General features: G+C 44.7%; 1 pseudogene across 1 annotated transcript in view; it reads right to left on the bottom strand.

Annotated features, from left to right (window-relative positions):
* LOC147975817 (uncharacterized) overlaps positions 1–11,931 on the bottom strand; it is a 64,029-nt pseudogene extending 52,098 nt beyond the window's left edge. The window contains exon 1 of the transcript XR_015602262.1: positions 11,793–11,931. The product of XR_015602262.1 is annotated as an uncharacterized LOC147975817 (transcript). The remainder of the gene's footprint in view (positions 1–11,792) is intronic.
* Positions 11,932–13,150: the final 1,219 nt, after the last annotated feature.

The raw sequence follows: 13,150 nt of genomic DNA, 5'->3' as shown, positions 1-13,150 counted from the left end.
TGAACAACTACCTGTCAATATAGGTACACTGATAAAGGACAGCAGGTACTTACAAGAACAATGCAGCGCTAAAAAATTTCATTGGCATTGGATATATTCTACACTAATGTAACCATTCATACAGATCAGATAATTTGGAGCAAACAATTGATAAGCAACCTATCATGCATACTGCTGTCACATAATGAACCAGGTATGTATGCAAGTACAGTGATACAGGACAACAGGTACTAACAAGAGCAAAGCAGCGGGCAACATATTTGCGATATCACATCGTTCTTTTCAAATCGGTATTCCTTTTCGAGCAGATTTCCTGCAAAAAAGATATGTAAGGCACATGCGGAAAAGTAGAAGTTCAAATTGTCATGCGATATCATAGACAATACCTCATCCTTGGAACAAGACCAGTGCATAACAAGAAATTCAATGCCAATGAAATTTAGCACATGAGACTTCACAAGAAATTCGTTTATAGACTTGCCATCAAAGTGTGAATTCCTCACGTAACGCCGATACTGCTGCAATGCTTCCTTGAAAAGCACAAGCAAGCTTTGCTCGTCATGACTATCCAGATTGACCCTCGCCTACTTACAACAATTTAATGTAAATCATTGATGTGTTCAATCAGCAGAAAACAGGAAAATAATCACCATGAATAATAGCACTTACACGTAAGTGGGACAAGAAGATGTCAAAATGGTGTTTGTCTTCACTATCACTACTAGGGAAAACCCTAGTAGTAGCGCAGGTCTTGAGGCTATCAGCAGCGCAGGCAGACGTGCTACCAATAAGGCACTACATCTAACTATTAGTAGTAGCACGGTTTGCACCCGCGCTACTACTATTGACTATATCAGCAGCGCTTTTCCAGAACACGCTACTATTACTTAGTTGTAGCACTTTCCAAGCGCCACGCTACTGCTATGTGTTTCATCATTTTCCCGCTTCCTACCCAGTTTCCTACCCAGTTTTAGTTTCAATAAACTGCAATTTCCAGATACTAGGTACTACTAGATATAAATTTCATAAAGCATTATAGGTACTAGGTAGTTCTACCTCCGTTCCAAATTACTCGATAACGATCATCATATGCATCCTCAAGCATTACAAGGTGATATCGATGACGATCATCACATATAGTTCTAGATGATATTGACGACGATCATCATATGTAGTTCTACATGATATCGACGACGATCATCAAATGTAGTTCTAGATGATATAGCCACACACACATATGTAGTTCTAGCTAGATGATATCGATGACGATCATCATCCTCAAGCCTGGGCGGTGGGTGTTCCTGATAGTAATTAGGATGGCCTGTCCAACACAAAGATTCTTGCCAACGAGGAATCTCTTCCACCCAACCGAGTTTAAGTGTGTGCGACCGTATGTGTCCATGTGGTAAGTACAGGTGGTGACGGAGCCCCTTGCGGTAAGGCGTAGTCCAGCTGAGCCTTCTTCATCCGGATCGATACCACAACTCACAGATAGGTTCTTTGGCAATTTCTGAATAAGAAAAACATATCAATTAATAATTAGCCTCGCACATACTCTTGCAAATATATTTCTATTAAGTATAGATTTCTACACTATCAAAAGACACAGTACTACGCATTTGTACTAATTAAGCATGAATTCTACTAATAAGTATATATGGATTATCTACACTACTAATAGTTCCTTGGATTCTACACTAATAAGCATGTGATCAGACTCTACACTAAAGCATATCATCGATTAGATTCCACAAAGCATATCATTGGACTCTACACTAAGCATATCATCGGATTCACTAAGCATATCATCGGATAATTTGCATTTGTAAGTATAACAATAAAGCATATACATATATATCATCAAATTACTACAGTCAGTATAACATACCATTTCATGCCGATCGACCATGGTACTTGTCAGGCGGGTCAAGAATGGCACCCCAACAAAGTCATCACGTGGCGGAATTATGTCCCATAGGTTGCACACCTCCTCCTCGCTCAGCCTCGTTCTTTGAGCTACGATGGCTTCATGAAGTGGGTTCTCATCATCTTCATCGAGTGGGTCCTCATTATCTTCGTCATCTTCATCATCTTCATCATCTTTGTCATCTTCATCATCTTCCACCAGGTTGAGATAAATGACAGTCAACTTGGGTCTTTCTGCTCTGAAGGAGAAGCTGATCAACTTACCACCAGTAAGACGCATGCGGGTGAGGAAACGGGCCCATCCATCTCCTCCAATCTGCGACATATTGCATCCTTTCTCGACCTCCATAGTGTATGGCCCCCCAGGAGCCTCAAATGTCACAGTGCCTCCTTCAGCTTGTTGAATTCAACCTCACATTGCATGGGATGATCTGTGTAAAAAAAGCAAAATGACACAATGCAGTAATACCAACACTAAAAATAAAATAGTTGTTACATTTCATCTAATTTCTTACCGCCGCATGAAGGAAACTTGGCTGGAAGTAGATGCCGAATAGCTTGCTAGTTGCAAGGCTGTTGGCGCTCCTTGACTTGCATAGTCGGCATGGTGGTGGTGGCAGTGGCGCCATTTTCCTAAAGCAATATGAGCAAAGTATTAACGATCCATTTCAGAGGAAAGAAAAACAGTAGCATGTGATATTTTTGGTTCTTCTTCAGTTATATTTTCATAGTGGAACCTGATCCTAAAAAGTAAACAACAAGCTCTCAATTAACTTACTAACACCTTCTATAATAGAACCAACAGCTAGCAGGCAAATGCCAAATCAGCCAACAAGACTCACAGACAACAAGTTCTCAATTAGCTTACTAACCCCTTCTAGAATATCTCTAGATGAAGAGATTCTTCCACGAGAAGCAATTTCAGGGGCCCCTACCAAAGGTATAACCCTAAGATCTGTAATAAGTTATCTACCAAATCAAGGTACCACCTACCAAGACACATTTCCTCTAATTTGGCCCCTATTGCCTAAGATAACTGATAAAAAAACAAGTGGCAAATTTAATTGGGATTAACTTAGCACTTGCAAACTAAATACTTGTACCACTTACCAAAGCATTTCAACTAAATTGGCACCTACATTTTGCAAAAAATAACTTATTATAGAAAAACAAAATCATCTAGGTATCCATATGAAATTCGTAAGCCCTCGCTGCATCTAGGTAGGGCAACCCTCCGGGGGTGCTGACGAGGAGGGGGGATGGCACGGTGACCTCGGTCGGGGGTGCTGATGAGGGGAAGGTCGGTGACTTAACTATGAGAGGGGCCGACGACAGCGGCCGGCGAGGGGATCGAGGGCAGTTGGCCAAAGGTGCACGGCCAGAGCACGCGGGAGGTAACAGAGTGGGCGGCGAGAGGGTGGAGGAGCAGCTAGCAGAGGGGCGGTGAGAGGGGGGAGGAGCATTACCTGCGGCGGCAGTGGTGGTGGCGCGCGGTGGCGAAGGAGAAACCCTAACCGCAGCTGCCGGTGTCGGGTGGTGGGGGACGATTGAGAGAGATGAGTGTGCGGGGGGGGGGGGGGGGCGTGTTTTGTCTTGCTGTAGCAGTAGCGTGGGTACAGGGAACGCGCTACTGCTAAGCCCAATATCAGTAGCGCTTTGTCCAGAAAAAATGCTACTTCTAAGGCTAAGCATCTAAAAACATCAAAAATATACATTGGTCATCATTGATCTTTTTGTGTAGAATCTAAATAGTCAACATGAATCCTCACCATACCTGTATAGGCACAGGTGAAGATTCATATTGCAGCCACAAATCCTACACATACAGTTCAATGAAGACCAAGTGCTCAAGATAGTTTGAGAAGTAACATATTTAAGGTGGTAAACACTTTGTTCGCTTAGCAGTATTGGAATAAACTTAATTAGTTGCAAGAGGGGATGATACTTACCAGCAGCGAGTTTTAAAGAAAAACGCTGCTACTAAGTACTTTAGCAGTAGCGCGTCCAGGAGAAGGGCGCTACTACTATATCTAGCCTGAGGGAAACACCGTGACAATTGTAGGAGCAGCGCTCATTTCACCTAGAGCGCTACTGCTACTGGGCTATTATTAGCGTGGTTTTCTGAAGCTCGATACTGCTAATTAGCAGTAGCGTTCGTTTTTAAACCTCGCTGCTGCTAAGATTCTGTGTATAAGGTTTTCCCTAGTAGTGTATAATCTTCCCATGATGGGAATATATGCATGTAGTCCCTAACAACATTGAAAGCATTGTCTTTTAAACTGGGAATAACTGGAATGGGGTTCCAATCTGCAGGATTTGGCCATCTCTGCACTTGGGATAGGTCTTCGGCTGGTGGACTTGCTGTACTTTTTGCTAGAGTGGGATTTTTCTATGGTACGGCTGGTGCTATGGCAACTGAAATCGGCATACCTTTTGCTGGAGTGCAGGTCCTGTGTGGTGGGGCTAGTGGTGTGGCCAGTGAAGTATGCATACAGTCTGCTAGAGTCGGTCCTACGTTTTGTGTCACTGGTTGTACAACCAATATAAGTGGGGTGCTCTCTAATTTCTCTGGCACAACCACGTTTTTCAAGGACTTTTCTGGTGCTCCTTCAGGTTCGGCAATCACCCTCTTCCTTTTTGATGTCTGATGCACAAGAACAACATTTGAGTTGAAAAACATGGTATGATGACAGATGGAATATGTATTGATAATGGATGGGCATGGCATCTCGACATATATGATGAGTAAACTAAGCAGATGCGGTGCAACAAAGTAGAAGAAATGCAAGACAACATATGCAAGATATGCACAATCAATAAAACCTTGCCAAATTAGAACAGGCACCTTGATGGATGAATAGGACAAGCCATCTGCCTTTGACTCCTCGAGGTTAGAATAGTCATTAGGATCATATTCTGAACAAGAATCAACAAGTGGGGAGCGTATGAGTTTCATTGCATCCAGAATGGCACTCAATGCCTTGGTGCCAATTTTGTAAGTCATTGCAGTGTTTAGCTTCAAGAGTGGATTGCTGCTAGTGCAACACAAAGCAGCTACACAGATCATAGTGTACATATAACCAGAAAACCGTAAGCATTAGAGTAAAATCAGCAAAGTGGAACTTGCTGGAATATATGTGCTAGTATTGCTGGTACGGCTAGAAAGGCTTCGGATACCAGCTCTCTTCAACTGAAGGTGCGGTACAGTTAATATTAGTGTAACTCTCAAAGGCAACACAACTCCCCGCATTTCCTTGCTATTCTTATAGGATTCAAGTGGGCAGGCCACTACAAATCCTATTCCCATGTTTACAAAATCCTACGAATCAAAGAGGCATGAAGAGTTCAAAGTGTCCATCACAACCGACCGTATAGACCTCTACACTTCAAATGTCCCTGCTCATCTTCACTACAAGGAAGATACTGTACTACTATCATACTCCCTCTGTTCCAAAATATATGTCTTGGTAGAGATTTCCACTATGGATCACATACAGATGTATCCAGATACATTTGAGAGTGTAGACTCACTCATTTTGCTCCATATGTAGTCCATGGTGGAATCTATACAAAGACTTGTATTTAGGAATGGAGAGAGTACTTATTAAAGAAGAACGGAAGAGGAACATGCTAAAAAGAGCAAGCAGATTTTGGATAATAAAATGTTCATTGCGCAGTGCCCACACATGATGAACCAGAGCGCATTAAGAAAGCAACTACCTGCTGTCTCTCTATATGTGGTGCACGTGCTTTTTCGAAAGTAAAGTAGGAACATTAGCTGACTAATTAAATGTTATCTGTTTTAGTAATATCAACATCATATCAGATTCGTACTTGAGCAACAAGTTTGGAAATATGAGTGGCACGTTGTTTAGCTTGATGGATTCAGGAGCAGTGCTAAGCAGGTATGATGATGGTACTTAATATAAAGGCATGTCTGCATGCAAGTCGCATGACTTTTGTCATTTGGGTCAGTCGACCATTTCAGGCGGTTGGATGAAGATCCTATGTCTCCTAACCCTTCTTCTTCATCGTCTCTGATTCTTCCCATACAGAACACCGCACGGGCCGCCGGCCGGACCACCATCCCCCATCGCCTGTGTTCCTCTGCCACCCCCACCCCCACCCCCGCCCCACCCGCGTCGAGTTTTCTTTGTTCAGCGAGGCCCCACCACCACCCCCCACAACCACCGTCCCCACACGAGCCCCTTTGTTCGCACCGGCGAACTCCGGCGAGCTCTTAAATATCGACTGACCCAATTTTGAAATTTAGTCTACTGTGATTTAACTAGTGTGGAATATAAAAGGGGAAAACCATAAGCATTGGGAGTGTAGTGTTGAGCGTGCCATGGCGGATCTGAAGGTGCAAATCGGACAAAGGCAACTTCGCAACCAATGTTTTCTTTCAACTAGCAAGTAAGTGATGGACAAGAAATCAGAGTAAAGCAGTGGCGATCTATTTTCTTGCTGTGATAAATAAGTTGAGAAGATACGAAAGAGTACCGCCTCTGCTGCGGCGCTGTGTATGCATCTGCTGAGAATTTAACGGGGTTGCGGTAGCGATGGTTGTTAGCGGCGTGGTAGCAGATCTAGGAGGGTAGACGGTGGCGGCGAGGCACGGTGGACGAGACGGTCGTAGGAGCGGTGCCGGCAAGGTGGGCGACGGCGGGGATGAAGCGAGAGGACGGGATGCAAGGATCCTGGTCCGAAGCGGTGGATGAGAGAGGTCGATCTCTTGTAATGGACGGCGGTGTCGGGGTATCAGCTCCGGCATGGTGGAGGAGGACGGCGGTGGATGGGGTGGCAGACGGAGGAGGCTGGGGTGGAGAGGATGTTTTGGCGCCCACGGAGTATGGATTGGGAAATGTAGGTGGAGAGGAATGGGGGAACCATGTCTTCAGGGCGCGCTTGTCTCAAATGCAAGGAAAATTACAAACTTAGCCCCCATTTCAAATTTCCTACATCACAGCAATATTAGTCGGTTGGGGATATGACGGTAATCTCGCATACACCGAATATTTGCCGACGAGAGTTTGTTTTTGGCGCCCACCGTGTATGAATCGGGGAGGGAGTCAATTTCGGCCGAGGACACATTAGGTTTTGTCGCCCACCGTGTATGAATCCGGGTGAGAGGCGGTTAAGTCACGTTTGAGTGAAATTACAAACCTACCCCTATCGAAACCTATAGAAATCGAGCAGATAGGCTTTGCGTGGCAGGGATAGGCACTAGTAATTTCCATCTCGCAGATTTTGGTTTCGAGCAGTTACTGCGACTTTCCCCGCTTTGTTCAAATTTTGGAGAGTGCACGTTTACCGCGCCAACTCAATTCGAATCCCGTTTGTATTCTATTTTTTTCAGGCGGGATCCATTTTCGATTGGAATAAAATTCTATATACATCATATTTTTATATTTACTTTCAAAAGTACAACAAAGAATTCTGCTCCTTTATATGTATAATATGATTTACAAATACAATGATCTCAAAATCATAAGGTTGAATTATAAAATTAAACCAAATTATGTTCTACTAAAATGTATGGATCAGTAATATCTACATATCAAATAACATAGATGCGCATGAATTCATATGAGTATGCATGTTTGATAGATCAATTTTGGTTCGAGTATGGATTACATGTATCATCATCTCGAATTCAAACATTTGAATCCCTTTTATGTTCACTCCTTTCACGCCCATCTATCTCGCATGCATGCTCCTTCATGTAGCTATCACTCTCTTTTCTCCAGCTCACCCGCACGCTCACTTCATGTTTCTCCTATCCTCGCAAACATGGTCTCTCGACGTCTCCCTTGAGAAGTGTCACACTCTCCCTATCATTATACATTACACGGTTTTCATTATCTCTCACGTCTCTACCGTTCTCTCGTATCACTAGGTACCTAAGCTTTCTTTTTCACCACCACACACACAGTCTCCACTCGTCTTTCACTTTGTCTTTCTCTCTACGAGATTCTCTCACACACCCTATATGTCTCTAGATATTAATCATACCACTAAAATTAATCTGTCTCTCATGTGGACAAAACATTTGTTGCGGTCTCCTTTTCGTCTCATTTGTTTACCGATCAGACAAAATCCCCCCCTCTGTCTCTCTCACACACACACAACTCCTACTTCCACTCCCCTTCCCGACTACCGTCTCTCCCTCTCACACACAAAACTCTCGCTTTTGCACCCCCGACTCGTATTTCTCTCACAAACATTTATCGACTAGCCTCTAGATAGGTTTATACACCCGCACACTCGTGATTCCACTATCGCATACATGTCTCTCTCCCGCTCCTTCTATCTATGTAGATTTTACTTCCCTTCTTGAGACACGCCCTCTCGATCGTGCACACACACACTATCGCCTCATTTTAAGCTGATACCTCTCGCACACACACTCTTTGTGTCTTTGTCACACATGCACTCCGTCCTCCTCCTCTCTCCCTCTCTCTCACACACATGGGCTTTTTGCAACAACTAGCAAGATGCCCATGCGTTGCACGGAACATCAAGATGCATTTGTATGAGTTGTTTATCTTGTGGGAGAAAAGGATGAACAAGGGAGGGCCTTATTTGCAAGTGTGGAGAGGGGTGTGGGTATCTTTTTGCAAAATTGCCATAGTTTCCTTCCTATCCGTTAGAGATAGATCGGACGGCCTATATTGCAGGATGGCAGGCACACGATCATCACCGACTATGCTTTTTATAAGAGTAGGGATAAAAAACAGAGTTGGTGATGATGGTGGTCCTGCCATCCTGTAATATAGGTCATCCGATTTATATCTGACGGATAGGAAGGAAACTATGGCAATTTACCCGCACTCCTCTCCACATTTGCAGATAAGGCCTTCCCTCGTTCATCCTTTTCTCCCACAAGATCTTGATGTTTCATGCAACGCACGGGCATCTTGCTAGTAAGAGTAGAAATTATACATATACCACTTCTCGAATCTTGAAACCAACAACATTCCTCCCTTATCTCATCAAAACCGCCAAAAGAATATATTTTGAGTGAAACATAACATATTTTTAGTGATATACGTATTTCAAAACTAGACTTTTTTTCTATCAAATCGGTGAATATGTATTAATCTACTGTGATCATGTGGCACCGCATTGGCACATTGCTAGTAGTTATTATAATTTTTTGGACACCAGACAAACGGTGGAGTACATATACGAAGAGAAGAGGCGCACGCACGCAGTTAGTCTCTCGCTGTCTCGCACACATGAGTGTTACGTAAAGGCAACATTAACAAATAAACCCTAAAACCCTAGGTGTATGATTGCTGCATTTGCGGGTACCAGGTATGTGGTGGAGCGCACCTTTGTAGGAATAGTCAGCTCGCGTGATAATTTGATCCATAGTAGTTGATGGTCGGGACAACAGGTGAATGACTTGGAGGCGGTGGCTCACCAGTTGCCACAGATCGAGTAGCCATGTTTAAAATACCATTTTTAGCGGGGTTAAGAGTTCTGATTTTCAATGGCGCGTTATAAGTACTAAGTAGTTTTTAGAACTATTGGTATGGAGCGAAAATGGAATTCATAGTACTACGTACCTCCTTGGCGTATGGTTGTATGGGTTTATGTTGTGAGATGTTGTACCTGGTAGTTCTAGGGCAAATACTATGGTTTAGATTTAGACGTTGGCTTTCATTAACAAAAATCGGAAGGGGGAAACCCTTCTTTGATTAAAAAAACTACTACCTCCGTTCTGGTTTACTAGTCCCCATCGTATTTTGGGTCAAAGTTTGTCCACGAATTTTACTTGTAAAATGTGAATGGAAAACTAGATTTTGTTATACCCAAACAAAAAAGGACGGGAGGGAGTGATTGCTCTAACACGGACGGGACCTCTCATAGCGCAGGCATTGAATCGGCATGTCGGCCAAGATGGCCCCACTCGCTGCAGGCCCGGCTAAACACGCCTCCTCGCCGCATGCAACCGGCTTCAGACTGCCACGCCTGCCTTCATTGAATCCGCACTTGTGCCGGCAACACGTCTTTCGGCGAGCCGGCTGGCATTTTAGAACACAAAAAATGACCAAAATATAATTAATTACGCATGGTCTTGACTTGTTGTGCTCGCACTGGTAGCAGGAACTAGGGGTTTTTCTTTATTCATAACTTTCCTCAATTTTTTTTTGGCTTTGAAGTGAATCATGGTTGTGGACATTTTGTATGAATGTGCATATATCTGTGAACATGAGTTTGATGTGGAAGTTGAACTTGGAATGTCGGGCTTGCGCGTGAACTATACCATGTCCAATGCTTTGCCTGTTATTGTTTGGAAAGTAATTGTTGTTATTACATGACCCGAAAAAAATTGTGCCACGTCAGTAAATGCATGGACATCACAACAGGCATGCTGACTGGATAAACATTTGAACCTAGCTACTATGAAGGAAATTTTGTATTGACAGCAGTTTTAGATAGCAGGAGACGCCTAGCCTACTCTGCCTCTGCTAGCTTAATTCTGGCTTCTTCCATCTGTTCCTTGGCATGGGTGAAGAGAGCATCTGATTGCTCTTTTCGCTTCTTCAGGAACTCAGCTACATTCTCAAGGGCTGCTACACGCTTTGTTTCAGCCTTTACTAGAGCCACGAGGACTGGAACAGCTGACGACTCCACCTGGCTTGTGTGTAATCCAGCATCATCTGGGAATTTGCACCTTGTGTCCAATCCAGCATCATTAGGGTACTGGCACCTTGTGTGTAATCCAGCCTCATTTTGGAAACATGATCTCGAGGTTGACCATACTTCCCTCCTCGCAGGAACTGCATCCTGACATGAAGTTACTTCTTTTTTAGATCAATACTAGCAACCCAGATCCATTTAGTAGAAGCCAGATAAACAGAACTAGGAGAAATGAATTCAAAAGGAAAAATATAAAAACAGACTACAAGGTGACAACACCCACTTCCTACATCAAGCTAAAAAAGAAAGCATTAGGATGATTAAGACTCTTCTTATTACACATCGAAGAACATGAGGCTTAAGAGAAACAGAAACTACAACATATACACATCGAAGAACATGAGGCTAAACGAAAGTAATTGAAAGGTTGTTACTTACCAAAGCTCGTTTTATAGGTTCGGTGCAGCTCCTCATTAACTTGCCATGCTCGTTGAAGATGTCCCAAATATCCCGTGTTTGGTCTTCATAGCTCCTCTGCATGTTCGCACTCATGGTTTTAAAATCTCAACATGGCAAGAAAAATATACTACTAGTAATACTCACGCATCTTGTGGGCAACATTAAAGCACTCATCTGCCATATTAGAGCATCTCCAACATAATGGCAATGTGCGGCGCTTCAAAAAAGCGTTTACAGTGCGGAGATCAAGAAGTAGAGATAGAGAGTAGAGGATAGTTCTCAGCATAGATAGATAAAAAAATAGATTAGTCAACTACTCCTTTTCGTCCGACTCCTCCTTGGTGGTGTCCTCCTCTGACGTCTGACTGTAAGCGTGCAGATACCAATCGTCGTCAGATTCCCAGGGCGACACTGCTCCTAGCCTCATGTTGAATTGAGCCGCTTTTCGCCTATGCTTGTGCTCGCGATAGGCAGCTCGCTCCGCCCTCCTCTTATCCCTTTGCGCCCTCCTTTTCGTCTAGAACTCGCGCTCATTGATGATGTCCTACGGGAAGCGTTGGCGCCATAACGTCATGGCTTCCTCGTCCATCTCAGTGATGCTGAGCCGGTGCTCCCGCCTCTGGTTGTTGCGACGATCCTCGTCGGTGATAAGCCGTGGCAGAGGCGCGAGCTCCTATGCCGGCTCCGGCGTCGGCACGTTGGGGAAGTTCAATGTTCTATGAGGCCACCGGAGGCGCCACGCCGCCACGTCGTACGGCGGGCGACCTCATTGGTGGTGTCAAAATTGCCGAGGCCGAGGTGCATCCCGTGGAACCAGATCTCGGCGGAGAAGCCGCCGGAGGGGCGTGAGCGGATGTTGCGGTATCCCCAAGTTACCCGGCGACATGGCGGCATGGTGGCGCGGTGGCGGCGAGGCGAGAAAGAGCGTGGAGAGAGCGGTGGCGACGCACAGAGCGGGGAGAGAGCGGTGGCAAGGCACACAGCGGTGTGAGGGCCTTGGATTTTATAAAGCGCGCCGGACGCTGCGTGCCAAAACTAGCGCACGCCCGACCGCTTTTTCCCGCGCGGCGCAATCCTTTCCCGATGTCTCTGCTATCTCTACCTCTCTTCTCTAATGTTATATTATTTTATATTTAATATTTATCTCTACTTCTCTACTCTCTACTTTGTTTTCTTTTCTTATAAAAAAACAGAGTTGGTGATGATGGTGTGCCTGCCATAGTGCAATATAGGCCGTCCGATTTATATCTGACAGATAGGAAGGAAACAATGGCAATTTGGCAAAAAGATACCCACACCCCTCTCCAGATTTGCAAATAAGGCCTTCCCTTGTTCATCCTTTTCTCCCACAAGATAAACTACTCATACAAATGCATCTTGATGCGTGCAACGCATGGGAATCTTGCTAGTTCTAAAAAACTTTCCATCATTTGCCACACTACTGGTTGCAGATGAAAAAACTACCCAAGCATAGCGCGATACAGGAGCGATGCACAATTACAAGCTGATATTCTGTTGGACAATGGAGGCTATAACCAATTATTTTTACGGGAACAATAGCACCTAGGAAATTTGAAGGGTAGGTATGAACAAAATTGGAATTGCACATGTACTGCTAAGTGATTCAATACACACATTACCAGTCGTGGAGGAGAACAATGGTCGCGGCAACCTCTGTGGGTCATGGCTTTCAACGGGAGTCAGTTCATTATCCACGACAGTGGTGCTTCTGCGCTTGGCGTCGGCTTTCGGGAAGCAGATCCGAGACCGGGGAAGAGGCTCCGTGTATGACGACGACGGTGGACCGGCTCCAGTGCGGCGTACGAGGTCGTCGATGAGGCAGATGCACTGCGGTGGATGGGTGTGCCAATGTAGAAGGGGAGGAGCACGAAGGCTGCGGTGCCGTGGAGAAGTCTATTTTGCGGTGGGGATAGAAAATGGGGAGTATTCAGGTGTACTACTCTGGGTGCCGGGGTGGGGTTGGCTGGGTAGGGTGAACCTAAAGTTACGAAAACAGCCCCCTACCAACCGTCATCCGTAGGCCTGTTCCGAAGGCTATGATGGTAACTTCCCACTGCTCGAATCAGGGTCGCGGGAGATTTTCCCGCCGACC

Source organism: Triticum urartu, chromosome 4A (genome assembly GCF_056163025.1).
Source record: "Triticum urartu cultivar PI428250 chromosome 4A, HENAU_Tu73, whole genome shotgun sequence".
Classification (NCBI taxonomy): Eukaryota; Viridiplantae; Streptophyta; class Magnoliopsida; order Poales; family Poaceae; genus Triticum; species Triticum urartu.
This window is presented reverse-complemented; position numbering and strand designations above follow the sequence as displayed.